We start from the raw sequence: 13,450 nt of genomic DNA, 5'->3' as shown, positions 1-13,450 counted from the left end.
GAAAGTTGTGATTCATTAGGCACTTAGCATGCATAAAAGAAACATAAATTGATAGAAAATGTTAATGAAGAAGACTTCTGGGAGTACGAAGTAGGCCTATTAAACGAGATAAATTCATGTTAAATTGGACACAAAAGAAACAACATGTGAGATTATGGACTGTGCTTAGAGTCAACTACCGTCTTTTTTTTGTTGATGCAGTGCGTGTTCGATTGCTTGTGACGACAGGTTTTTGTTATTATGCACTTTCAGGACGATAATAACAACAATAATAATAATAATAACAAACCATACAGATATACGAAATTTGATAAGTAAAACAAAATGAAAAAAAAAGAGATAACTACCCACAGAATTTCACTGAAAGTTAAGATGGGCATACCGACAGAACTGTAAATTGTCGCAGAACATTTTCTTTCTTGGACTCTTTTGCATTATCACGAAGACATTACATTTGTACACGACCATCCAATGCTAACCCTATGGATGTTGTGAGAGCGTGTATTTTGTATTTTGAAAAAAGCTCACAGCCAAGAGTTTTTCTTTTTCTCACGATAGTAAATGTATTCAGCATGTATGGTAAGCAAGCAAAATGTTTGGGTTTGGTTCGTTTTGAAAGCAAGTTGTTACATCTTCTCTCATTTCCCTCTGATGAACGTTTACAACAAGAGAATTTTCACGCACAAGAAACAGATTCTTGAATTTAAACAATTACACAAGATACTGTAGCATAATCAAAAAGCTTTACAAGAGGTGTCGTTCGAAGTGTCCTCTGCCTGCAGAGACGATGACCACCCAAGTGCCAACAGTTAACTCCAAACCACATCGATGGTTCGTGATTCCTGCATCAACACGAAGCATCTCCCCCCTCGTACTGACACCCACCGCCACAATGTTTCCCACCCCTTTTGCTGATGCTTGGCTGTTGACTGGCTGATAACGCCCTAACGCCTCAAGTAAATAAATACATTCTGTATCAGTACAGCTTATTTATTTCCAAATCTAACTCTTTGGTGTTCATGCAACTTTCACCCTATATTGCAAGTAACTAATTGACTAACTATCTAACTAGCAAACTTAACTTACTGACTGGAAGACCTTCCTCGACGAACTAATAGATGTTCAAATAGTAAAGTTTTCATATTTATGTCAGTTTTCACGTGAGCTCGCTAATAAACGCATCAAATTAAGCAAGAACCAGACTTTACTCTGACTTCTACTAAATTCGTATTAGTATTATTCTCTCGCCCACATCAAGGCCTCCAAAATGGCTGTCCCCTAAGTAACTAACTCTACGGCTCGGAGGTCTTCTTCAGAAGCTACTAGTCGACCAGCTTGTAAAGAAATACCAAACTTCGTTTCATGAACCCCCAAAGGCCCATTACCGAATACACAAAGTTCCACCACTGGTTCGTATCACGAGCCTGCTAAACCCATTCCAAATCCTCACACACTCTTTATTTAAGATAGCGTTTAATATTATCTTCCTAACTTCGTCTAGGTTTTCTAAGAGATTTATTTTCTTCAAGTTTTCCATCAAAATTGTTTTAGGCACTTCTCATCTCTTCCAAGCGGGCAAAAATACAAAATATGAATTATATCGGAACGTAGACCTGTGCTAGCATCTAATCTTTCTAGCTGAGTGACGTTTGTCAAATTTCCTCTGACATGGTTCGTGATATATTATGAGTGACATAATGTTTTTAGGTGATTTCAATAAACTTTTCGTCGTTTGACTTCACAGTTGTGCAACAGAGAATCTGCAAACACGGACAAGCAGAGTTAACAACATTTCTTTCCGCAATGACTTAACTTCCATTCTTTCATCGGCCTATTAAAACACGAAAGGAGCAACACAGTTCCATTACACTAGCAGAAGATATTCCTGTGTTCCTTCACTTTACGCAAAATACGTACGTTTAGTTGTCGCGTCGTCATACTGTGAAATACGACTGACGAAAACTTTACCTCGACTTTATTATTCTTCAGATTAGTAACCCTACTGCACTGTGTTATGGTGAGTGCCAATAGGTCATTCTTGCACATTCCTTCTAATTTAGCGCGCGCTGTTCATTTTTCCCTTACTGAACCAACGTTAATTAAAATAGTAGTAGAACAGAAACCCCGGGTGAGTCCAACCAACTTCAGATAGAATACAAAAATAACTATTTTCATTCTGACGCCAAATTTCTTAAAACTGAGCCAACAAAGTAAACACCCTTTTGCTCTTTGTTTTCAAGCATCTAAGCATAATTCGCCTCATTTGCAGACACAGAATGCGCAGCAAATGTGTTTAACTTGGCGCTTACTAATGTTCTCTTTAACACCCTCTACAGGGCCAAAATGGAAACCAATCGTGAAGAGAGAGAAATAAAATGTTATTCAAAAGGACCAACATTCAAAATATAAAATGAATTATGGAATGGAAGAAACATCTGCCTGAAATTTATCACATTCAAGAGAGTTTCATAAACAATTTAATGTTCTTATGTTATAAATAGTAATCAGTTGACACTGGACAGAATATAAAAAAAATCTTGTTAGCCTTCAAATAATGGTTTGCAACGAGCCGAAATGGTTGAGTGCACAACCAGACCAGTCTTCGACATCTAACAGTGCTTAACACCAAGATGGTTGTCTTCGGGATTATAACGAGGCGTATTCTGTTAGATTTTACCAAAGTTTCGGAGGTCCTTGCTGCCTCCATCATAGTTGTAATTTCCCAGAAGACAGTCATCTTTACTGTAATGCACCTTTCGATTCTATAAGAACGGGGTATGTTTATTACCTGAACGGCTCTCGACTTCTCAAGGAGCGCTGTCCTCCATGGAGTTCATTAGTTACTAGACCGATACAGGATAAAATTAAATTCACACACAAGTGTCGAGTAGACCACCAGGTATCAAAACTTAATCGAAACTCGTTCTAAGAAAAATATGCGAACAGTCGGGAGGATAGACACAACTTTCTCAGACGAGTTCTGGTAGGCATTGTGCAAAGAACGAATGAAAATATCGCCAGATGCTGTGCGCAAGGCAAAAACAAAAATATTGAAGAATAAAGCAGCAACTACGAGCGTAAGGCGAACACGCAAGAGAAGAAACTTCATTTTTGTTCTCTCATTATCAGAACAAATGTCAGCTGTCCATGAATCGAAAATCTATTTCCCTTGTTTTTCACTAGCTATTAGCCAATCTGTAGCCTGAAAAGGCAATACAAACAATATTACATATAGATGCAGCAAGTTTTATTCGCATGAAGTAATTTTACAGCAAATATAGCTTTATATAATCAAATGGTGCAGCACGCTAGATTTCGTGTTTTTTTTATAAATAAACACTCGGATCTTAGATCACGCAAGCTAAGTTACTTTCTTTAAAAGGACCTGCAAATGCAACAGATTGTACTTCAGAAAGTTGTCAGCGGAAGTTAAAATATAGCTCCATTCATAGGACATCAGAGGATGTGCAATTTCTTCGGAGTAATTCCAATAGCACGATGTTTACTAGATGAAAATAATTTCATTATAGAGACAAGACAGTGAGAGCTATGACAGATAAAGCCAGAATGAAGCTTTTAGAAACAATCGGAATTTTTACCAGAATCTTTTTATAAAATACTAACAAAAAACAGGGAAGAAGACAGGATTACAGGAGGACACACTAAGCGGAAATAAGGGATGTGAAAGAAAGACGTTCAAATCAAATTTTCTCAAAACCATCTCTTAGCTAAGGGTTTATACGATATGAAATGTTGATCGCAACAAGGTCTACAATTTTAATACAAACATTTTTTAAGTTATGCCTACTTAAAGGAACAATTATTTATTAATAAATGCGGTGTAGTGACTCTAGCGTGATTAATCTTGCAACAATGAACTGTAAGCTACGAAAAAATAAATTTTAAAGACAGTTAGATTTTGAAACTCCTACAGGACGCGTTTAAAAAATAAAAATGTATTAGCTACTAGTACTCATATTTCACTCATCGGTCAATAACAGTTTCAAAACATTCTGCGGTATCAGAACACACGCTTGTGTTTAATAATTATGGAAAATCGCGAAAGTCCGTCCCTCTCCTGACCTCATGAGTCGGTCAGTCTGTCTGTCGGTTGCTAAACGATCATCATGGTCGTTTACAACTAAAGGACTACTTTATATCTTAATTGCGTCATGTTTGTGTTTTATTGATACAATATTTTATTTTCCGTCTATACACAAACTTAAAATAATGTTGTTTAAAATTACTTAAAATTATAACATTCTCAGTAGATACTGCATCTTGTTACAAAAAAAAAAAAAAAAAAAAAAATGTAACAAGCTGCAGTATCTACTGAGAATGTTATAATTTTAAGTAATTTTAAACAACATTATTTTAAGTTTGTGTATAGACGGAAAATAAAATATTGTATCAATAAAGGACTACTGTTACTTCTTAAGCGAAAGTCACAAATCAATTCGCAATTTATTATTCAACACTGACACAACAACGTCGAAGGCCCATATCGATTCTTGAAATATGTTTGCGAATTTGAATAGATGAAAGCATGTAATTTGTGTCTACGTGAAAGTTAACGACTCGAATAATCGAGTAATGCAACGTGCTGAACTACTCGTTAGTGAGTACAACGGACGAATGAGAACAGGCTTAGATATTGTATTGAGGCTACTTTAATTATTCAGTTAACGCATCCAGTCTTCATAAGAACGCTGGTCAATGCATTCGCAACTTACCAAGCAAAGGTTCTTAGTCTAGCCTTAACTCTTTAAAGTCGAAGCTCGCCTATACAACTTTTTACACGAAGTTGAAATTATGGGTTTACGTATTTGTTCGCTTATAGCACGAGAACCGATTTTCACCAAAATTAGCATTCTTATTTCTTGGAAACAGAAAGAGACCACATCGGGGTCAAAATTCCGGAGAAGTGCCTTGTGTTCGATTCTAGCTGAAGTCGCTTCCCGTAGCTTGGAAACCAGAACGACAAAAGAACGGAGCCTGAATCTAAGTGGTTTGTTTCGAAGTTCAGAACAACGAAAAATTATCCTGGATTCGATTCCCAGTGAAAATATATTCTGAAGCTCTGATGAATAGAACATAAGAACAGCTAAATATATGAAATCATGCATACAAAGAAAACTGTTTACACTTTAAAAAGACACTTCGTGCGTGGTATGCAACGTTTTAAGATTTTTAAGAAGAACGGCGTCAAGATGAAAGTTGTTAGCTTCTAATATATTAAGATTTCCATCTTCTGGGTTGTTGCGCTGTGTAGTCTGGTCGATGTTAACCAACGTTTCAGAGGTCATACTGCCTCCGTCATCAGGGCGATGAATATTCATCGCCCTGATGACTGAACCAACGTTTCAGAGGTCATACTGCCTGTGATGAAACGCACCGATGATGGAGGCAGTATGACCTCTGAAACGTTGGTTAACATCGACCAGACTACATAGCGCAACAACCCAGAAGACGGAAATCTTCATATTCACCGTTGTGAAAACCTCAAATCTCACATTCTAATATATTCATTATAGAACATATTATAGAATAATATATTTTTGCAGAAACAAACGCCAAACTACCAAAACGTGTCCTGGCGAGGAAGTTTTATGCAGTTCCAAAACTAAGCACAAGACAAGAATGGCGCCAAGGCAAAATTCGTTGGTTTCGGAGAGAAGATTACATAATCTAATCCTGTGGCTGCAGTGGCTGGCTGTTGTGAAGACGGCAATAAACGTCGAGTTCTATAATTGGCGGGGAATATCCAGACTAGATCAGCGTAGGAACATATTTACTGACGGTGCTATGTGAGTAACCTTGCAAAAATTGATTTGCATTTGCAAGAAATAAACATCTAGGCCACTTAGGTACGTGCCAAATAGCAAATGACCCATTTGGCAAAAAGAGATTTGACCTCAGCCGGATTACAGCATTCCACTCCTGTTCTAGAAATCAAACGAAATTTATGAGTAGTCTGTGGTTGTAATTCCTCCCGATGCAGACGTGTGGTGTTGACTCGTAGAAACAGAATTCATTTATATGAATTTTGCTACTCAGAGTGCTAAACCATATGTCAATCCATGTTTAATTAGAATCCTCTACAAGATAGTGTCTTGATAGCAAATGTATTACAATTTCCAGACATAGGAGCAACTTCTCCAGCTAAAGATTAAAGTAATCAGTATTCCGTTAACTTGTTTTAAGTACAATTGTTGTTAATGAATATTTATACAAAAAATACAACTGAACGAGTAACGAGGAGGTCATATCTAACTGCGTGCATTTTTATTCCATGAATCAATAAATAAAACTATTTTTTGATCGTAATATGGAAGGGAGTCATTGGGAGATTCAGATTTAAATGCTAACGTTGAATTAAATTTTTGACAAGTAAGTTGCTCAATGCCTTAGGACTATGCAATGGCGTACATTTACGTCGACGGAAAGAACTTGTTCCATATTAAGAAGGCCCGCTGCTGGTTGTCGTTAAAATGAAAAACTTTCCGTCTTTCAGGAGTTATTAACTGATCTTATAACTGAAGAGGGAGTTCAAATAATATTACAGGCGTACATACATCTTGGAGCGACAAGCTTTATTAGCACGGAGTAATTTGTCAGCTAATTAGACCATACAGAAACAGACCATGAAGTTGTGAACCAGAACCAGTGTCCAGTAAACACGGGAGTTTCACGACCAGCTGATATTTCGTTGATGGAGGACTCGTTTCACGGAGTTTATGTACGATCTATTTAGACAGTGTTATCTGGCGGGGAGACTAATGCAAAGCTAAGACAGATAAAAACAGATGTCCTTATTCTTAATTAAAATTAACATGTCGGCTAAAAGCTGTCGTTACGATAATGTTTAATTACCTCTCACAAATCGCGGCCAAACACTAAATTGCAAATGCGAAGATTATACCGATACGGACTTTTCCGTCTTTCTTGTAATCATTTTTTTTATTATTATTTTCTCGTGTTCGCAACCCCACTTTCGTATCACCCTGTGCACGGTGTGTGTATGGACAAAGCAAGCGTGTGCTACCACAGTTCGCGTGCCGGTCATGTGGCAGCGCTGCTAGCGGTCCGAGCTGTCAATCATCCAATGAAGCCATCAGTCAGCAGGAATTGGCGTTTCGGGTCCAGTGCACTCCAATTCCACCACTCGTTCGGTCGGTCAATTATTTTAGGACTGCGCAAAATTTTATACGTCAAAATCTTCACCCGCCCTCTTCTGTCCTACCTGCATCGTTCCCATAATATCAGTTCATTACAGTTCCTTTCGAAACACCGGGAGTCGCGCAAAATGGATTTTTGTAGACGTGAAACTTATTTCTGCACCAACAAGGTGTTTTAAAGAGCTTGGAATAAAGTGGGTTAAAGCGGATTAACAGCGAGAACAGCTTTCAAACATGGGTGTTAAATAAATGAGATGAACAACGTTTGGAAGTAACGCAGATGGGATTCTTATGGTCGTTAGGAGGATGTACAAAATTAGACCTTCAAAGAAACGTTGATAAGAGAAAGATTGTAAGTAAAAAGCTTAGTAAAAGAAACTTAGATATACCAGGATAATTGGAAAGAACACGTTGGATGGATGCAAGATGAGAGAATACGAAAATGACACTTAAAAACCAACCACTAGGAAAACGAAATAGAGGTCGTCCCAAGCAAATACGGAAAGACCAGTGGTAGAAAAAGAGTTGAATAACCACAGGCTTAATGAGCTTGCTTAATGTAAGTTCTAGAAGAAAAAGAATAAAACGATTTAAGGGTATTAACACGGATTACAGTGGATTAATTTGGGTTAAGAGAATTAACGTGGCTAAATGTGGTTTCACATAGATTAACGTAACCTACCATGACATAACAGAACATTATATAAAGTAACCTAACCTAACTTAACCTAAACCAACCTAATAGAACTTAGCCCAGCCTAAATCAACGCAGCCCAACCAAACACAACCTAAAACAACCCAACACAGATTATAGTGGATTAAAGTGTACCAACCTGGAGAAATGTGAATAAAAACAGTTTAACGAGGAAAAGGTGAAATAAAATGGATTAACGTCCATTAAAGCGAATTTGCGGATGAATGCGGATTAAAATAGATTAATGTCCATTAATGTGGGCCAACATTGAATAAAGCGGATGAAACTTGGATTAAATTTCATTATACGGATTAAAGTTAAATAAACTGGATTAATGTGGATTAATTAGTATTAGCCTAGACTAACGTGGTTTATGTTGAGGCACGTAGATTCGCAAGAATTAAGTTAACCGAATCATATAACAGTGTGTTATATCCGCAGACTCTCAACATGATTGATAGTCTTATACACAGGATGAGAAAAACATTGTAAAAAAATCTGGACGTGTCAAATATTAATCTTACCTTGAGATGTCTTGCCGTAGATTGTCTTCTATCCCTGTGCAATGGAGTGGAGGCATCCAGCATCTGCTCTAGTTTCATTTTAGACGGTCGACACGGCACCTATAAACAAGAACATTAGTTGAATTTTTCTTGTAACGCCGTCTAAATATTCCGAAATAATTAGGTAGCATTTTAGTTGGAAAACCTAAAAGGAAGGGAATATTGGGAATCCTGGGGTTAGGTGGAAGGATACTATTAAAACGTAGTTTGAATAATAAGATATGAGGTTATAGATTCTGTTAATCTAGGTCAGGAGAGGAAACAGATGTTATGATTCTGGAAAGGCGGGGAACTTTTTGTCAATTTGACATACTTTATCTTTACAAAGATGACTACTCTATAGGTGTCACATCCGTTGCATTTTCGAAGATGGAAAGAACATTATTTTATTCATTTACGTTTAGAAGGGCTAGGTCTAACAGGTTTAGAACAAGACAAAATATTTCATACAATAACTGAAATATTAAGTTATATATCCAACATCAACCACCATTTATAGGCCTACATTTGATGTTCAAAGTATCACTTCTTTCTTACTGTTTCGTTTGTTTTATAGACGTAACGTACTTCGAAATCTGTGCAACAATATTATTATATGTATTTGTGCGTTTCAAAATATTAACGAAGATACTAAATACACTTAATATTATTCTACCATGCATGCCTACGTATCCTTACATAGTTCTACAGACATTTCCTAAGTTCCAGGCGTGCTATAGTCCGTGTCTTACCTTATCATTGTTATAAATTTAACTAACATAACAGAACTATATAGATGAGTGGAAGCTCATCGTAAAGAGAGTCCTTTACGCCACTGCTGCTTGAAGTGTTGTGGCTCGTCGAAGCTCTCCATTCATGTCCCGGTGCCTGCAATGGCAACAGCCCCATCTCTCAACGACAGTCGCTCAACAAGCTCGCTTCCAAACAAACAAACAAGCAGACAGCCATTAGAGTGAATGAAACACTCCTCATCTACACAACAACAATGGCCTATGTCACACTTTCCTATTTTGTATTACGGAAAAGGTGATCAACCTGGATTGCTTTCGTAGTAACAGCCTTGTAGACCTCGACTCCTGATTAACTTCTTAGAAGGTCGATTAACCACAGTCTAATATCTCTACAAACTTCTGAAGAAAGACTCTGTAACATGTATAATTAGTTATGGTTTGTGACAGGTCTGTTTTAGGATAAACTATGTCCACAGAAGAAATGTGGGGGGGAGGGGATAGAAATGTAATACTGAGTACAGTGACCTTCAAGGAGGCTTGCATCATATGACTTTATCATGAAAGAAATTTCACCAGCACCTAATAGCGAACTCGGTAAAACCTGAGTATGAAACACGATTAATTAAGGATTTGATGTAAATGTATCAATGTCATTTAAAATGAAATACAGCTACTGACTCTAGCCACGTTCAGTAATTCTACACTTACCTCAGGTGAAATTCAAAACGTACGTCGAATCCGATTTCTCAGCGACTCATTCACTGCACATAAATCCGATATACAGGTCGGTTTTAAGAGTATATTACATTTTTCGATGTGATGTAATTTATATTCAACAAAATAAAAGCAAGGAATTATCTGTAATTTAATGTATAATTTAATGAAGAGCTGGATCACTACTGCTACTAACTGTGCAAAGAGCTTGTAATTAAAATAAATCAAAGCCAATGAGGGATAATAAAAGCAGAGAATTATTTTAGAAACAGTTCATTATGATACAGAGTACATACATTTCATACGTTTGGTTGTGAGAATTTTACTTTACTTTACTTAATTCTATTTATTTTATCGCAGTGGATAATGATCTTAGACAGCCACTAAAATTAGGATAAATTTACTTGTAACTTGTGACGGTACTACGTCCGTGACAAAATTATACGATGCACTGACTTCAACTATATAAACTATATAAACACACCGGAGCGCACGATACGATTTCGACAGCTGCATCAATTCTTACAGTTATTTCTAATTTTACTAAGGAAACAAAAAGCAATAACGATAAAATTCTTAGAGCATTGTGGAAGTATTTTAATCGGGTTTCAAAGGCTGAACAAAGCTGAAGTTATTCCACTTTAAACAAGTAACAGGCCTATTCGCAATAAAAGGTGAGGGGAAGTAACATCGCAAGCATGAGACACCGAAATCCGTCGGTTGATTTCAAACTATTATGGTACATTACGTCAGTGGGAAAACAAATTTTCATTACCAGCACGACTGATGAGAATCAACATTTCATCTTGATTTTTCTGTCTGCTGGTTACTTTCTGTGAAATAAAATAATTTAGTTCTACTGCAAGTTTAGAAATGACAACAGAATCCTATGACATGACGACGGCAGATGTAAGAACTCATTTAATAACACTCATAAAATTTCACTATGTGAAACTAAAAACTACTTGAAGATGGAGTCAGTATGCTTCTCCGAAACGTTGCTATCTGCCTATAAGTCCACACAACGTTTAAACCAGAAGACTAACGATGAAATCTTCACCGCGACACAACCTCACATCTCATATTTTCGGAAATTGTTCTAGTTACCCTACAACGAATATAAAAATGTTATTTTCTGGCAGAAGAATGTTATGTTAGAATTCTAAACTTATATGTCACTGTTACATTACAGCAGGGACAAGTACACTGCTGTAGGTAAGTAAGTAGGAACACCTTCTGATGACGTAATAAACAGCTCAACCGTGACGTTAAGTCTTTTTTTGCCTTGCCCTTGTTCTTAACTTGCTTTGTGATGTAATAGAAGAGTGAACGATTTAAAGGCAATGCGTCTTCAAGATGGATTCCTGCTAACCCTGTCTACGTCAGGAAGCTGACCACGGGACATATGGGCAATTGGCCATCAACATTCTCTCCTATCCTTACCTTTCTCTCATGCCTAGCAACCAGGTTGGGGGTTCATGATACCTGTTGCTCTCTTTCAAGTCACTTGGTTTTATGTCACCATTTTAACGACGCTGTCCATGATTCAAATTACACAAAATCAAGTGCGAAGGATGGAGAAGAATTTATATACTACCTCGGCATTTCTCTATAACCGCCATAACCCTCATACGATAGCCGGTCTTCGGACAGAGATTTGAATCCTGTACCTCCTGAGTACGAAGCAGGGTTGCCAATTACTTTGCCGCGATGCGCAATGTCTGATCCTTGATATTGTGTACACTGCTTAAAAACCCCTGACAAATTATTTTAAAGTCTATCGGTTCTGTAATTCCTGCTGATTAGTTTTATGACACACTGTTTCATAATGCCCGTTGCTTCGTTTTGTGCCTCTCGTCTGGTTTCATGTCACGTTCTTTCCTAATGCCTGCTGTTTGGTTTTACGTCAGATGTGTAATTGTTCTTTGAGATTCTCCCCTGTCCTTCTACCCGACCAGTCTTAAAGAATACTTACCGTTCAGAAATAATTTACAACATCCGAGTGTAACATAATAGAAAGTAGAAATATTAACCTCTTGTTGTTAGTGACTGCTACTGAACCAACCAAAACTTGTGATACAGAGTCGTAAAAAAACTACATACAACACACTGCACTTATGTCAGACATTGTCCACTATCTGAAGTGTGACTACGTTTTCGGGGAATTGATTCTAGTCTTTCTTTAGTCACTCCTTCTCATTATACTGATATAAGTTTTTATTGTATGTTTCCTCTAACAGTGACAGGGGTTATAAAAGAGATGTCAAATAACTACAAAGTTTTAGTTGGGAAACAAAAAGGGAAGAATTTGTATATGAGCAGAGAGTATTAATTTGGATCTGAAGGGAATATAAATAAATAGCGTTACTCAGATAAAGTGAATGTACAAGAGCACAGTTACAGAAGAAAGGGAAGAAAAACAATGTCTGAACCGAGAAAAGAATGTTTGCACAGACTGTACAGCCCGTGTGCATGTTATTTTTCAAATAACCCCAATGCATCTTCTGTAAGCATGGGCAAGAGGAATAAAGGGAAAGCGACACGGGGGAGGAGACAAGTTGAACAAGTAATTATGCTCGGGGCCCCCAAAGGAGGCAATTCCTCACTTTGAAAATTAAAATTACAGCGCGCTGGTGGAAAACCTATGAACTACAATCAAGTCACCTCAAGAGAATTCTCAGCATAAGTGGCATTACAGACTGATTCACCCGATCGGTAATTGTATCAACTATTTCACTAACATCTATGAACAAGGAACAGTCACACACAGTTCTACAAGGTAATAAAGGCACTATATGTGCATGCGCATTAATGTTTTATTTAACCAGATTGTCAGTAACGAGAATTGTACAGCGTCGAACAATAGAGTGTTTAATGATAATATTGAAAAGCTATAAAAGGGAGCGGTCGTGGTCTAACTTCTTGTACCATCCCGGCATCTGTATGTAGTGACTAAGGAAAACCACGAAACTCCTCGGTCAGGATAGCCTGGTTTGGGCAAGAGACCTCTCGAATATGAAGCATGAGCTAACCACTCGACCGCGACATTCTGTGATGGTGTGAATATGTGCGAATAAATAAACTAGGCGTAGATGAAAAAAATGATATTAAGATGAAACTTCAAAGAGCAGGGTGTGAGTGGTGGTCTAGATTCGGCTGGCTTAAGAAAGAAGCCGGCTGCTGACTCTTCGTGTGAGCAAGGTAATGAATCTTGGGGTTTCATTACAGGCGGGGTATTTCTTGACTGTCTAATAGGCAATCAGCTGCTTACTCTGATCCATTTGTTATCTTATATAGAGTTACATAAATTTACACTCCGAACGAGATTCCACTAGCACAGTTTACGTGAAGCAAAAGAATTTCTTCATATTTGATGTTAATGAATCTATATTTTTTAAAAAGAATTAACCACATGCAAGTCCTGCTGCGTCCAACTTCACTGACAGTTGTTCTCCTTGTCAGAGAAAATAAAAATGAGAAATGGAGAAAGACAGAGAAGACGGGAAGGGGGAGAAAGAAGATAAAACGAAAGAAAGGTGAGAAAAATACGATAAAATCAGCGGAATATCC

At 37.4% G+C, this 13,450-nt stretch overlaps 2 long non-coding RNA genes across 9 annotated transcripts in view; one reads left to right on the top strand and one right to left on the bottom strand.

Moving 5' to 3' along the window:
• LOC110826498 (uncharacterized) overlaps nt 1-13,450 on the bottom strand; it is a 424,262-nt gene that overhangs the window by 100,814 nt on the left and 309,998 nt on the right. For 4 of the 8 annotated variants that reach the window (XR_015535742.1, XR_015535741.1, XR_015535739.1 and 1 more), the window contains one exon: nt 8,397-8,495. This is a non-coding gene — a long non-coding RNA (uncharacterized LOC110826498). Of the gene's footprint in view, nt 1-8,396; nt 8,496-9,166; nt 9,842-13,450 lie in introns of those variants that run through there. The other 4 variants (XR_015535740.1, XR_015535745.1, XR_015535744.1 and 1 more) reach the window with 4 other exon arrangements.
• The window catches only part of LOC110826499 (uncharacterized), a 55,433-nt gene that overhangs the window by 9,768 nt on the left and 32,215 nt on the right, over nt 1-13,450 (top strand). Inside the window, exon 2 of the long non-coding RNA XR_002542074.2 lies at nt 5,565-5,807. This is a non-coding gene — a long non-coding RNA (uncharacterized LOC110826499). The remainder of the gene's footprint in view (nt 1-5,564; nt 5,808-13,450) is intronic.

Source organism: Zootermopsis nevadensis, unplaced genomic scaffold, assembly GCF_977971745.1.
Source record: "Zootermopsis nevadensis isolate Lab colony 2312 unplaced genomic scaffold, Znev_1.0 Znev_ptg000018l, whole genome shotgun sequence".
NCBI lineage: Eukaryota > Metazoa > Arthropoda > Insecta > Blattodea > Termopsidae > Zootermopsis > Zootermopsis nevadensis.
Note: the sequence above shows the minus strand (reverse complement) of the source record. Positions and strands in the feature narration are given on the sequence as shown.